This window comes from Phaseolus vulgaris, chromosome 8, assembly GCF_051622355.1.
Source record: "Phaseolus vulgaris cultivar YP4 chromosome 8, ASM5162235v1, whole genome shotgun sequence".
In the NCBI taxonomy this organism is placed as follows: domain Eukaryota; kingdom Viridiplantae; phylum Streptophyta; class Magnoliopsida; order Fabales; family Fabaceae; genus Phaseolus; species Phaseolus vulgaris.
The window spans coordinates 9608397-9624711 of NC_143505.1; positions in this window are offsets into that span (position 1 = coordinate 9608397).

Below are 16315 nucleotides of genomic sequence, written 5' to 3' on the forward strand. Positions count from 1 at the left end.
TTCTCGCTATGGTTCTTGCTCAGGTTTTTCTGTGATTTTTATACTTGCTATGCTTCTTGTTATGATTCTTGTATTTGCTTTGGTTCTTTCTCGTTATGGTTCTTGTTCTGGTTCTGTGGTTTTGGTTCTAGCGATGGTTCCTACTATGATTCCTGTACTTGGTCGTTATCGTTAGTACTCGAAATAGTTTTTGCTCGTAAGGGTTCTTTCTCACTATGGTTCTTACTCAGGTTCATACTATGATTTTATACTTGCGATGGTTCTTGCTTGAAATGCTTCATGCTCGTTATGGTTCTTCCTCGCTATGGTTTTTGCTCCTTATGGTTCTTGTTCATTATCGTTCTTGCTCGAAATGGTTCTTGCTCGCTAAGGTTTTTAATCGTTATGGTTCTGGCTCATTATTGTTCTGGCTCGATATGGTTCTGGCTAATTATGGTTCTGGCTCATTATGGTTCTTGTTTGATATGGTTCTTGTTTGATATGGTTCTTGTTCGTTATGGTTCTGGCTCATTATGGTTCTAGCTCGATATGGTTCTTGGTCGTTATGGTTCTACTCACTATGGTTCAGGCTCACTATGGTTCTTGCTCGATATGGTTCTTGCTCATATTGTTCTGGCTCGACATGGTTCTGGCTTAATATGGTTCTTGCTCGTTATAGTTCTGCTCACTATGGTTCGAGCTCGCTATGGTTCTTGCTCGTTATGGTTCTTGGTCGATATGGTTCTTGCTCATTATGGTTCTGGCTCAATATGGTTCTTGCTCGTTATGGTTTTGCCTCGCTATGGTTCTTGTTCGTTATAGTTCTTGCTCGATATGGTTCTTACTTGCTCGTTATGGTTCTTTCTCGCTATGTTCCTTGCTCAGGTTTTTCTGTGATTTTATACTTGCTATGCTTCTAGTTATGATTCTTGTATTTGCTTTGGTTCTTTCTCGGTATGGTTCTTGTTCTGGTTCTGTGGTTTTGGTTCTAGCGATGGTTCCTACTATGATTCCTGTACTTGGTCGTTATCGTTAGTACTCGAAATAGTTTTTGCTCGTAAGGGTTCTTTCTCACTATGGTTCTTACTCAGGTTCATACTATGATTTTATACTCGCGATGGTTCTTGCAAGAAATGCTTTATGCTCGTTATGGTTCTTCCTCGCTATGGTTTTTGCTCCTTATGGTTCTTGTTCATTATCGTTCTTGCTCGAAATGGTTCTTGCTCGCTAAGGTTTTTGATCGTTATGGTTCTGGCTCATTATGGTTCTGGCTCGATATGGTTCTGGCTAGTTATGGTTCTGGCTCATTATGGTTCTTGTTTGATATGGTTCTTGTTCGTTATGGTTCTGGCTCATTATGGTTCTGGCTCGATATGGTTCTTGGTCGTTATGGTTCTACTCACTATGGTTCTGGCTCGCTATGGTTCTTGCTCGATATGGTTCTTGCTCATATTGTTCTGGCTCGACATGGTTCTGGCTTAATATGGTTCTTGCTCGTTATAGTTCTGCTCACTACGGTTCGAGCTCGCTATGGTTCTTTCTCGTTATGGTTCTTGGTCGATATGGTTCTTGCTCATTATGGTTCTGGCTCAATATGCTTCTTGCTCGTTATGGTTCTGCTCGCTATGGTTCTTCCTCGCTATGGTTCTTGTTCGTTATAGTTCTTGCTCGATATTGTTCTTACTCGTTGTGGTTCTTGCTCGTTGTGGTTCTTTCTCGCTATGGTTCTTGCTCAGGTTTTTCTGTAATTTTTATACTTGCTATGCTTCTTATTATGATTCTTGTATTTGCTTTGGTTCTTTCTCGTTATGGTTCTTGTTCTGGTTCTGTGGTTTTGGTTCTAGCGATGGTTCCTACTATGATTCCTGTACTTGGTCGTTATTGTTATTACTCGAAATAGTTTTTGCTCGTAAGGGTTCTTTCTCACTATGGTTCTTGCTCAGGTTCATACTATGATATTGTACTCGCGATGGTTCTTGCTTGAAATGCTTTATGCTCGTTATGGTTCTTCCTCGCTATGGTTTTTTGCTCCTTATGGTTGTTGATCATTATCGTTCTTGCTCGAAATGGTTCTTGCTCGCTAAGGTTTTTGATCGTTATGGTTCTGGCTCATTATGGTTTTGGCTCGATATGGATCTGGCTCGATATGGTTCTGGCTCATTATGGTTCTTGTTTGATATGGTTCTGGTTCGTTATGGTTCTGACTCATTATGGTGCTGGCTCGATATGGTTCTTGGTCGTTATGGTTCTACTCACTATGGTTCTGGCTCGTTATGGTTCTTGCTCTTATGGGTCTAGCTCGATATGGTTCTTGCTCGATATAATTCTGCTCACTATGGTTCGAGCTCGCTATGGTTCTTGCTCGTTATGGTTCATGCTCGATATGGTTCTTGCTCATTATGGTTCTGGCTCATTATGGTTCTGGCTTGATATGGTTCTAGCTCATATGGTTCTGGCTCGATATGGTTCTTGCTCGTTATAGTTCTGCTCACTATGGTTTGAGCTTGTTATGGTTCTTGCTCGTTATGGTTCTTGCTAGGTATAGTTCTTGCTCATTATGGTTCCGACTCAATATGGTTCTTGCTCGTTATGGTTCTGCTCGCTATGGTTCTGCCTCGCTATGGTTCTTGTTCGTTATGGTTCTTGCTCGGTTCGGTTCTTACTCGTCATGGTTCTTGCTCGTTGTGGTTCTTTCTCGCTATGGTTCTTGCTCAGGTTCTTCTGTGATTTTTATACTTGCTATTGTTCTTGTTATGATTCTTGTATTTGCTTTGGTTCTTTCTCGTTATGGTTCTTGTTCTGGTTCGTGGTTCTGGTTCTAGCGATGGTTCCTACTATGATTCCTGTACTTAGTCGTTATCGTTATTACTCGAAATAGTTTTTTCTCGTAAGGGTTCTTTCTCGCTATGGTTCTTGGTCAGGTTATACTATGATTTTGTACTCGCGATGGTTCTTGCTTATTATGGTTCTGGCTATGGTTCTTGCTTGAAATGCTTTATGCTCGTTATGGTTAATCCTCACTATGGTTTTTGCTCATTATGGTTGTTGTTCGTTATGGTTCTTGCTCGCTAAGGTTTTTCATCGTTATGGTTCAGGCTCATTATGGTTCTAGCTCGATATGGTTCTAGTTCATATGGTTCTGGCTCAATATGGTTCTGGCTCGATATGGTTCTAGCTCGTTATAGTTCTGCTCACTATGGTTCGAGCTTGCTATGGTTCTTTCTCGTTATGGTTCTTGCTCGATATGGTTCTTGTTCGTTATGGTTCTTACTCAATATGGTTCTTGCTCGTCATGGTTCTGCTTGTTATGGTTCTGCCTCGCTATGGTTCTTGTTCGTTATGGTTCTTGCTCGATTCGGTTCTTACTCGTTATGGTTCTTACTCATTGTGGTTCTTTCTTGCTAAGGTTCTTGCTCAGGTTCTTCTGTGATTTTTATACTTCCTATGATTCTTGTTTGATTCTTGTATTTGCTTTGGTTCTTTCTCGTTATGGTTCTTGTTGTGGTTTTGTGGTTCTGGTTCTAGCGATGGTTCCTACTATGATTCCTGTACTTGGTCGTTTCGTTATTACTCGAAATAGTTTTTTCTCGTAAGGGTTCTTTCTTGTTATGGTTCTTGCTCAGGTCATATTATGATTTTGTACTCGCTATGATACTTGCTTGAAATGCTTTATGCTCGTTATGGTTCTTCCTCGCTATGGTTTTTGCTCCTTATGGTTGTTGTTCGTTATGGTTCTTGTTGATATGGTTCTTGCACGCTAAGGTTTTTGATCGTTATGGTTCTGACTCATTCTGGTTCTGGGTCGATATGGTTCTAGCTCATATGGTTCTGGCTCGATATGGTTCTTGATCGTTATAAATCTGCTCACTATGGTTTGAGCTTGCTATTGTTCTTGCTCGTTATGGTTCTTGCTCGATATGGTTCTTGTTCATTATGGTTCTGGCTCAATATGCTTCTTGCTCGTTATGGTTCTGCTAGCTATGGTTCTGCCTCGCTATGGTTCTTGTTCGTTATGTTTCTTGCTCGATTCGATTCTTACTCATTATGGTTCTTGCTTGAAATGCTTTATGCTCGTTATGGTTCTTCCTCGCTATGGTTTTTGCTCCTTATGGTTGTTGTTCGTTATCGTTCTTGCTCGAGATGGTTCTTGCTCACTAAGGTTTTTGATCGTTATGGTTCTGGCTCGATATGGTTTTGGCTAGTTATGGTTCTGGCACATTATGGTTCTTGTTTGATATAGTTCTGGTTCGTTATGGTTCTGACTCATTATGGTGCTGGCTCGATATGGTTCTTGGTCGTTATGGTTCTACTCACTATGGTTCTGGCTCGTTATGGTTCTTGCTCGATATGGTTCTTGCTCATATGGTTCTAGCTCGATATGGTTCTAGCTCGATATGGTTCTTGCTCGATATAATTCTGCTCACTATGGTTCGAGCTCGCTATGGTTCGTGCTCGTTATGGTTCTTGCTCGATATGGTTCTTGCTCATTATGGTTCTGGCTCATTATGGTTCTGGGTTGATATGGTTCTAGCTCATATGGTTCTGGCTCGATATGGTTCTTGCTCGTTATAGTTCTGCTCACTATGGTTTGAGCTTGTTATGGTTCTTGCTCGTTATGGTTCTTGCTAGCTATTGTTCTTGCTCATTATGGTTCCGGCTCAATATGGTTCTTGCTCATTATGGTTCTGCTCGCTATGGTTCTGCCTCGCTATGGTTCTTGTTCGTTATGGTTCTTGCTCGGTTCGGTTCTTACTTGTCATGGTTCTTGCTCGTTGTGGTTCTTTCTCGCTATAGTTCTTGCTCAGGTTCTTCTGTGATTTTTATACTTGCTATTGTTCTTGTTATGATTCTTGTATTTGCTTTGGTTCTTTCTTGTTATGGTTCTTGTTCTGGTTCTGTGGTTCTGGTTCTAGTGATGGTTCGTACTATGATTCATGTACTTGGTTGTTATCGTTTTTACTCGAAATAGTTTTTGCTTGTAAGGGTTCTTTCTCGCTATGATTCTTGCTCAGGCTCATACTATGATTTTGTACTCGCAATGGTTATTGCTTATTGTCGTTCTTGGTATGGTTCTTGCTTGAATGCTTTATGCTCGTTACGGTTCTTCCTCGCTATGGTTTTTGCTCCTTATGGTTGTTGTTCGTCATCGTTCTTGCTCGAGATAGTTCTCGACCGCTAAGGTTTTTTATCGTTATGGTTCTGGCTCATTATGGTTTTGGTTCGATATGGTTCTGGCTAGTTATGGTTTTGGCTCATTATGGTTCTTGTTTGATATGGTTCTTGCTCGTTATGGTTCTGGCTCATTATGGTTCTGGCTGGTTATGGTTCTTGGTCGTTATGGTTCTACTCACTGTGATTCTGGCTCGTTATGGTTCTTGCTCGATATGGTTCTTGCTCATATGGTTCTGGCTCGATATGGTTCTTGCTCGTTATAGTTCTGCTCACTATGGTTCGAGCTCGTTATGGTTCTTGCTCGATATGGTTCTTGCTCATTATGGTTCTGCTCGCTATGGTTCTGCCTCGCTATGGTTCTTGTTTGTTATGGTTCTTACTCGATATGGTTCTTACTCGTTATGGTTCTTGCTCGTTGTGGTTCTTTCTTGCTATGGTTCTTGCTCGTTATAGTTCTGCTCATTATGGTTCGAGCTCGCTATGGTTCTTGCTCGTTATGGTTCTTGCTCGATATGGTTCTTGCTCATTATGGTTCTAGCTCAATATGGTTCTTGCTCGTTATGGTTATGCTCGTTATGGTTCTGCCTCTCTATGGTTCTTGTTCTTAATGGTTCTTGCTCAATATGGTTCTTACTCGTTATGGTTCTTGCTCGTTGTGGTTCTTTCTTGCTAAGGTTCTTGCTCAGGTTCTTCTGTGATTTTTATACTTGCTATGGTTCTTGTTATGATTCTTGTATTTGCTTTGGTTCTTTCTCGTTATGGTTCTTGTTCTGGTTTTGTGGTTCTGGTTTTAGCGATGGTTCCTACTATGATTCTTGTACTTTGTCGTTATCGTTATTACTCGAAATAGTTTTTTCTCGTAAGGGTTCTTTCTCGCTATGGTTCTTGCTCAGGTTATACTATGATTTTGTACTCGCGATGGTTCTTGCTTATTATGGTTCTGGCTATGGTTCTTGCTTGAAATGCTTTATGCTCGTTATGGTTCTTCCTCGCTATGGTTTTTGCTCCTTATGGTTGTTGTTCTTTATGGTTCTTGCTCAAGATGGTTCTTGCTGGCTAAGGTTTTTGATCGTTATGGTTCTTGCTCGATATGGTTCTTGGTCAATATGGTTCTTGATCGACATGGTTCTTATTCGTTGTGGCTCTTGCTCGCTATTGTTATTAATCATTATGGTTCTTGGTCCATATGGTTCTTGCTCGTTATGGTTCTTGTTCGATATGGTTCTTATTCGTTGTGGTTCTTGCTCGCTATGGTTCTTCCTCGAGATTGTTCTTGCTCTCTACGGATCTTACTCACTATGGTTCTTGCTTGTTATTGTTCTTGTTTGTTATGGTTCTTGCTCGATATGGTTCTTGCTCGTTATGGTTCTTGCTCGATATGGTTCTTGCTCGTTATGGTTCTTGCTCGATATGGTTCTGCTCGTTATGATTCTGCTCGTTATGGTTCTGCTCGTTATGGTTCTGCTCGTTATGGTTCTGGCTCGCTATGGTTCTTGCTCGCTATGGTTCTTGCTCGTTATGGTTCTTCCTCGATATGGTTCTTCCTCATTTTGGTTCTTGATCGATATGGTTCTTGCTTGTTATGGTTGTGCTTGCTATGGTTCAAGATCGCTATCGTTCTTGTTCGTTATGGTTCTTGCTCGTTGTGGTTCTTTCTTGCTATGGTTCTTGCTAAAGTTCTTACTGTTGAAGATGGTTGCTGCTCCGTCAAGACATGTGTTTGATGAAGCCATTTATGTACATTTCATGTATAGTTGTATTTGCTTTAAGAATGTCTTAGGTATAGGTTAGAGGTTGTTTAAGAATAGGCTTTTTGCTGGGTAACTCACCTCTTAACCCCTGACTATGTGATAAGAGCAAGCACAAATTTTCTGAAACTGTTTTTCACATGTTTTGCAAAAAACACCTTTACTGCATAAAAAGTAAATTTGTTCTTTTCTAAATAAACAGATTTTCTTTTGCATTGACTGAGTCTTTTGAAAATCAGGTTTTGTGCATCAAGTATTTTGACTAAGTTTTCACTCTTTCAAAACGACTGTGTTTCGATAGTTAAGTCTTTTATGTTATCGTTTTGAAAAATAAATCTGTTCATCTGTAAATGAATAGATTCTTTTTAGTCTGGTGCTATGTTTATCTTAAACGGTTTTTTCGTTTTGTCCTTGCACCAGAATGGTTGACTGAGTCTCCTTCTCATAACAAATTCTCTAACTGCTTTTGAAAATAAATATGTTCTTTTTATTTTCAATTTGTTCTTTTTATAACAGCTTTAACTGTTTTTTGAAAATATGTTATAAGTTGTTTTTCTATAAAAAGCAAACTTGTTCATGCGTTTGAACGTGAACCATACATTTGAGAAAACAAGTTTTACATCAGAGAATTAAGGATTTACAGAGAATTAGCATGTGTTCTTGAAAGATTTCAAAAATCAAAAGTGTGCTTGTTCTTGTTTGGTTTTAAAGCTTGGTGAGAGGTGTTGCTACTGTTTGAGCAATCAGTTCTACTGGTTTAAGGCAGATTTCTGCATCCTCTACCAGGTGTAATTGTAAACTCTTCTTGATAGGGTTTCTTGAAGAGTGTGTGTACTGAAATAGTGTTTTTCAGCAAGTGTGCCAAGTTTCTTGTAGGGTTCAAGAACAGTGGCTGTGTAAGTGTGTTTTGTACATTTTGTTTAGTGAATTTCACCTTGGATTAGGTGAGACTGGATGTAGCTCATTTGAGTGAACCAGTATAACTGTTGTGTGTTCATTTCTCTTCATCCCTGCACTCGAATCCTTGCTTATATGTTAATCTGCCAGAAATTGAATCTGTTCAATTAAAAATAAATCTGTTCTTTCTGAGCTTGTTCATACTGTTCTTATTTTCTGGAAAATCAGTTTGGTTCTGTTAAGAAGTTATATGAACTGTTAATTACAACTGAAACAACTTGATTGTGATAGGTAACCCAATTGATTGTCAAGCTAATAATTGAACCTTAATCACTTGCTTATAATCTCAAGAATAACTTGGCTGATATAAACGTTTTCAAACATAAACAGTATCAAAATAAATCTGTTCATTGCCAAATAAATCGATTTATTTTCTGTGTACTGTGATAAAATCTGATTCTGCGCGAAACTTTTAAAAGGTCAATTCACGCCCCCCCCCCCCTCTTGAACTTTGACACTATTGAACCCAACACTTACTTTGATTTTCATACTTGTTGTGGTTCTAGTTATGATTCTTGTATTTGCTTTGGTTCTTGTTCTAGTTCTATGGTTCTGGTTCTAGCTATGGTTCCTGCTATGATTCCTGTACTTGCTGGTTATGATTGTTGCTCGCTATGGTTTTTGCTTGTTATAGTTCTTGGTCATTATGGTGTTTGCTAGATTTGGTTCATGATCACTATGGTTATTGTTTGCTATGGTTCTTGCTCGTTATGGTTATTACTCGAAATAGTTTTTGCTCGCAGGGGTTCTTTCTCGCTATGGTTCTTGCTTAGGTTCATACTATGATTTTTGTACTTGCTATGGTTCTTGCTTATTATGGTTCTTGCTCATTATGGTTCTTGCTCGAAATGCTTTATGCTCGTTATGATTCTTCCTCACTTTGGATTTTTCTCCTTATGGTTGTTGTTCGTTATGGTTCTTTCTCGAGATGGTTCTTGCTTGATATGGTTCTTGGTCAATATGGTTCTTGATCGATATGGTGAAGTTCAATTCATTGAAATTGAAAAATAGCTTGCAAATATATTCATAAAGCCATTGCCTAAGGACAGGTGTTTCTTATTAAGAAATGAATTGGGTATTTTTTGTTGAACCAAGTGGTGTTCAAACTTTGAAGAATCCAAATCCTTTGAAGGATGTTGAAGGCTTGGTTGTGCTTGTTGCTGAGCTGTCTTAGTTAGGATCTGGGGTAGTTTGAGTTTTGTAATCCACTCTAGATTGAATCCAAAGCATAGGCATTCTCAATCTTATAAAAGAAAAGTGTTTTTCAAACTAAGTGAAAAACAACCGATTGTTTTGTCGAAACAACTGATTGTTTTATACTTAGGTATTTTTAGAAAAGATTGAAAACTGTTTTTCAAATGGTTGAACTGTTAAAACCAAAACAACCGATTGATTCGAGGAAACAGGTTCTTGGAGAGAATTTAAAACCTGGGTTGTTCTATTACTTTGTACATGCACAATTTCTATTTTGCAGGTGCTTTCAAATTCAAACAAGACAACACAAGCAAACCAGGGATTTGTCTTCATCAAATAGAGGAAGATTGTTGAACATAGGCTTTGATGTCTCCAAATCCAAGTGGATTGCTTGAAGACTTTGTTGCTGCTAGTGTGTGTGTTTTGTGTAGTTTTAATTTGTTAATCCACTCATAGTTATGATCCAAGGTTGTTTGATTCAAGTTCTCTAGAAAAAAAGATATGTTTTCTAAAGAAAGTGAAAAATCAACTAGTTGAATTGTCGTTTCAACCGGTTGTTTTACACTTAGTGTTTTTTAAAAGAATTTGAAAAGGCTTGAAATTGGTTGACCTAGTTGTCAAGCCAATCAGTTGATTTTTGAAAATCCTTAACAGAATTCAGTTAAACTGTTTTAATCTGTTTTAATTGTTTTAAAACTGATTTGGCTCTTACATTAAATTTTTTAACAACTGATTGGAGTTTAAATAATCGGTTTTACGCTACTGGTTGTTAGTGATTCAGATTATCTCTTTCAAATCAGTTTTCCAAGATTGCTTCAAGCTTTGGATTCTTTCTAAGAGTGGAATAGGATTGCTTTGTACTTTTCATTTTTCAATTTGTGATTGAACCAGGTGCTATCATTCCTTTTCTCTCTTGACTGTATTTTTGTAAGAACTGTTGTTGTGCATATCCAAAGGTTGTTTTGTGATCTGTGGTGTTGTTTGCCAAAGGTGGTGTGTGTGTTCTTGAAGGGTTCAAGATCACCACTTTGGTGTGTCTTGTGTAATCAAGGTGTTTGATTGCATAGTGGAATTCTCAGAGATTTCTGAGGACTGGATGTAGCTCTTGGTAAAGAGTGAACCAGTATAAAACTTTTTGTGTTGATTTTTCTATCCCTTATTTCATTTAAATCTGTTCTGCTTTGATTTTAATAACTACTAATTAAAACAACTGATTGTTTCGTAAAAACAACTAGTTGATTTTCTAGAATCATATTAAAAATATATTTGTTTTTGGCTGAACTGATTTCTCCTTAATTGATTTCTCATTGGCTTTCAATCTACCTTCAAACATTTGTGAAAATCTTTCATGAAAAATTCACCACCCCCCCCCCCTTCTTGTTTAAGGCCTTTAATTCTAACAGGTCAGCTTAGTTGTTGGGCACAAAGGGTGGGTCATGAGTTTGGCCCAATTTTATTGGTAAGCCCGATGGAACATAATTAAAATAATAAGTTTTGTCATATATTAAGATAAGTGTATGTATCAATATATTGGTAGTTGTTAACTGAATAAACATATGCATAAAGCTGTTAATTGAAAAGATAAAGTTGTTAATAAGTAGAGAGCACCCAAGAATAAAGGGGCATAAGGATCTTTTCTGTTGTAGCATCGTGAGTGTAGGTGCCCATGAAGAATTTTTTTTTTCATTACGTATGCTTTCGGTTGAGATTATATTCTCGTGAGTGAAAGTTGTTAAACGAGTAAGCTTATAAAAAGGGCTTGAGACCTTAGGTAACGGTACTGTGTGTCTGAATACTAGACTAAAACTGAATATTTATCTTATTTTGTATGCTCTCACTACCTTGATCGTCGGAGTGTGATCAAAAGGTAGAGTCTCCTCTGTCCCAACAGAGTCACGTTCCAATGCGGAGAGAAGACGCAAAACAGAATCTAAAGGAGACAGGTTAGAAGCGAAGCTTTCCACTCAAGTTAACCAGCGAGAACAATAATATATATTTGTATTCAATAAATTATTTTATTTTTTAATATTGTAATTTAATCCTAAATTGTTATTACTTATTATAAACTTTTTAAAAACTTAGGACTATTGGAAGAGAATATATCTTCTTCGTGGAAATTGTTCCTTTCATTTTCGCAAACTTGCAAAAGTAGTTCCTCCACTTACTCTTTGCAATCTTTTTTCCAAGCAAACTCTTTAAATTAGAAATTTGTTTATAATAACGTGATTTTGTACCTATTTTATTCAAATAGGTAAAATTTAAAAACATTTACAATTATAAATGAGTGCATTTTATTCCCAGATTTGGTGTTAATTTCATATTTTTAAGGAATAATGGAGATGACTGGGATAAAGAAAATAAGGTAAGCCAAAAGGAGAAAGTTGGAAGGCCCGAAACGCACAAAAAGAGCAAAAAAGTCCAACTCAGCAACGGAGTTTCTCGCTTGAGCGAGAATGCGTCAGACAAATTGGGTCATTTTATGTTTTTATCATTAAGCCCATCAGGGTGACGCAGGAAGTCACCTAACCCTAGTAAATTAGGTTAAATAGGGGGCTAGAGGATCAACCCTAGTGTGCCAGATTGAAAGGAAAACACCATTGAGTGAATTGTAACCAATTGAGAGAATGAAAGGTGTTAGAAGTATGTCTGGCTAATTCTACCCTTTGGTTGTTCAAACTCTTATGTATTGAGATGATATTTAACTATGATATAATATTTTGTTCTTGATTGATTATTGGTATTGTTGTTTTGCTTTTAAATATTTGTGACATGTTTGAGGATCTTAAATCTGACTAGGAAGTATTTTTAGGGTTTTGACTTAAACAACAATACTTAACATATTTTAGAATAGACTTGAAATGTTAATTGCTATTAACATCTGAGCTTGATCTTAAGTCGTTCTTATAAATATGCGAGAGATCAATATTTAAGGAACATTCTTAAGAATTTTATATGCGAGGAATCGATATAAATGACTTTTATACGGGCATCAATTTCAATCAAAGAACATAATGTTAACATGCTAATCAAAATACATAAGAGTGAGACAAATGAAATACAATCCCTATTTTTCCAACTTGAAGCAACCAATTCTTTGCATGTTTTCTAATTAATCATAGCCAACTCAACCACTTTCAACACATTTTGTATATATCTGTTTTATATTTGGCGAATACTGTACTTGATAATTCAACTGTTCTCTATGGGATCGATATCAATCCTTAGGGACAAATTATTATTTCTGACAATGCGGTGCACTTGCCATAAAAGGTCATCAAGTTTTTGGCGCATTACTAGGGAACAAGTTTGAATTTTTTAGTATAAATTCCTAAATATTGTGAATATTCTAAATGTTTTTATTTTTTGTTAATAGTTCTTAATTTTTTTATATTTGTTTATTGTGTTTATATTTTGTTACTATTTTTATTTTTCTTTATTTACAGAGTTATTTTTATTTTCTTTATTTTATTTACAAATTTGATTTTCTTTTAATTTGTGGATTTGTTTTTATTATTTGAATCTTTATTTTGAATTTATGAACTTTATTTGTTTTTATTTATTTCATATTTATTCAGATTTTAATTTATTTTTGTATTTTTGAATTTATTTGTTTTTATTTTGTTGTTAAATTTATTTTGAATTTATTTTAATTTTAAATTTTTAAAAAATTTAATTTTATTTAGGTCGTAAAAAGTCATCAATAATACAAAAAATAAAATAAAACTAGGTCTAGAATGTGTTTGTTACTATGCAATGAAATCAAAAGCTCTTTTCTTTCTTCCTCTAAAGTCTCTTTTATAATATTTTTTTCCTTGCACAAAATTTGATCATGATATTGTTTTACAATTATCAAATGTTCTCTTTCTCTCTTTTAAATTATTAAGCAAATATCTCCATTCTCAATTAGTCCCAAATTTTATTGTTGCTTTTCCAATTTTCTTCAGATTTGTGCATTGATTGTAATTGATTTCAGCACTGCTGCGAGAGATATTGCAGAAGATATTCTTGAATAATATCCTCAAAGTATATTTGCTCTATTTTTAAAGGATTTTGCAGAGTAATTTTAATTGCAAGATTTTGAGAGAGTATCCCTGCAAAAGATTGTTTTCAATTTTTATTTTTTTTGAGATACTTGCAGATTTAATTCTCTAATTATTTATTTTAGATTTGTTTCCTATTTTGATTCAAAAGAAGCAACTTGGGTTAAAAACACAAGATTAACATAAATAATAATTAAGGCCCAAATAAACCCAATTAGAAGAATATTAATTAAAATAGTAGATTTATTCATAATTACAATCCAATAATCTATGACTAAAGCTATTAAATGTTAATAGAATTATGCTCATCAACCAACTATAATACAATCTCCATATGCTCTATATGAATAAATCATTTTAGTATTATGCTTTTAATCTGTCACAAACCCTTATCAGGGGTTATTATTTTTAAAATTTAAGTTATACCATATTGATTTCCGTTTATCCTAAGTCAAAATAGATGTTTGTTCCCTATCCATTTTAGAGGGAGAGATCCAAGTACTTTGTCATTTATGTCAGATTGACTCATGACAATACTTAAGGATCCCAAATTATTCGGAATAGTCTGAAGCCTTGTTATCATGGATTGTATGGACATGTTCACCTCTATTGTAAAAATCTCATACTGAGTCCTTTGCATGGTGATTTTATTTCTCCTTACCTCTTTACATTCTTCATGAGACAATGCAAGCATCTCCCACATATCATTTGCACTTACCATATCTTGAACTTTAGGAATTTCCTTTTCAGACTAAGCGCATAACATGATATGTCTAGCTTTGACATTAAGGTTATACAATGCCTTATGCTCTTCATTCTACGATTCTTACACAATAAGATCTCCAGAGGAGTCAAGTAAAGATGGAATACCTTTCTTAATGGCGATAAAGAGATCAACACTATTGTATTCCAGAAATTTTGTCATCCTTAGTTTTCAGAGATAGTACTTCTTTCCATTGAACAAATGTGCCTATTAATAGCTTGACCTTTGAATTGCATGATTTCTCTAAGGATCTTTTCCTCAAGTGTTGTTAAGAACTAATCCCTGAGGTTAACTTTGATAGCATTTGTAGGAACAATTGACTCTAAAAGGGGGCAGGAGGGGGATTTTAGTAGAGCCTGAACTCAAACTCACGAATCTAATAACAAAATAAATTAGTATCTAACAAGAAAAGGAAAGAGAGAAGTAGACACATTTATATTGGTTCACCCTACCACTTGGGTTATGTCCAATCCCTAAACCACTTAGATATTTTCACTAATCGAGTTTCAACACCTCTCTAGGCCAAGCATTCTACGCCTCTTTGAGTAAATCAGTCCTAATCTCCTCCTGATGCAATCCTTTTTGAGTGTTGGGAGGAATTTGATGGAAGGAAACAAAAGAGTTATAGATTTATGGAGGAAGCACCGAAAGACTATGGAGGTTTATGGGTTTGGGTGTGAGTTTACAAGGTGAAAGGCCAAGGAAGAGGTTAAGTCAACTTCCTTGGGTTTCTAAAATGCAAAAGAGTGTCTTAGAAGAGAGACTTGGAGAAATCTGTTGAGAAATTCATTAACACAAATTCATATATCAATCAAGTCTAAACAATTACAAAAGGGGGACCTCTTATTTATAAACAAAGGAGGTTCCTAAAAATGATTATCCAAGTTCTACCAAACTCTCCATTCATAACATGACATGTGGAACCTAATCCTCTACAATGATGGGTGGCCATGTGGCAATCCAAAGCTTAGAAAATTGTTCATTAACAACAAGACAAGTGGCGCATAAGGAATGGACAAAGAGCATGAAGAGTATGAAGAGCCATCTTAGCTAAGAAACACATTTCGCCTATTTGGAGGCCTTGAAGTGATGTATGCCATGTGTTGCCTTCTTCTTGGTTTTTCAAGGCCCAAAATCCTATACTAATTTTGATGGAAGAGTGTCGGGCCTCTTCTATCAAATTTGGTCTAAAATACGAGGCTCAAAATACTATTATATTATTTACAAAAATGATACAAAACTAAGGCAAATATTCCTTCTATAATCTTCAAATTGATCCTCTGCTCTTAGTTGAAAAGAATGGTGGCTTTATCAAGGATGATCGTCCATCAAGACCTCCTCCTTGAAAAGGATTTGTCCTCAGATCCGACTTGTTTTGATCTTTTGGCCACCATGGAAACCATGGAAAGATAATCTTCCTCCAGGATCAAAGATAAACTTGTAGAAACAATCAAAAAGTAAAATTAATGAAATATGTAAAACAAAAGTATGAAGAAAAATGTAAGAAATGACATCAAGAGTAGAAAAAGAAGTACATTTCTCAAAAGAAGATTGTAACATGCAAAGATGTTTAGATGATAACGATACAAGAAAAGTAAGAAAAATAAAAATAGAAGAAATGACATTTGTTTCAAGGTCGATGTACTGCTTACCTGAGAGATAGTCAATATGGATCCGATTTGAGCTTTCGGATTGACTAATCGGTATTCACTTCAAAAAGGAAGGTGAAAATTTTAGTGCAAATTTTTATTTTATTTTTAAAAAAATACTCACTTAAATATCTATTAAAAATAATTTAGTTATACTTTAATATCATAGAGAAATTATTTTATTTTGTCTAAATACTTGGTATATCATATACAATTTTATTTTGTTTAATAGTTTGTTGTATTAGTTACTTTAAGTTGAAATAGGTAATTTAGCTATATAAATGTTTTGTTGTTTAAATTTTTTAGACAAAAATTATTTATCAAATTATTAACCAACATAAAACAAACAAGTATTTTCTTATGTCACATGTATTTATGTTAGTTACTATTTTGTATTAGTGTCTTATTCTAATGTTTCTACCAAACACATCAATAGTTAGTCTCATACAAATAAGTTATATTGTCTACCTTACTTAATGCATTATCTAACTATTTGTTCGATGTAAATTATTTTTATAAGGAAGCTAAAAATATTTGAGATTTCTTTATTCTTAAATACATTTATAAAGATGTGGTTAGACAAAAGTCTAATATTATATATTATTATCGTGGAGGTACTGGTTAAAGGAACTTGTATTCTAACTTCCTTAATCTCCACATTTCCTGAAGCTTTACTTCCACCAGTTTCACCATTCTCAATGAACCAAACATTTTTAGTTTTAACAATGATTGTACTATGGGTTGGACAATAAAACATATACCCTTTTGACTTTAGTGGATAACCTATGGGTAAGACAGTAAAACATATACCCT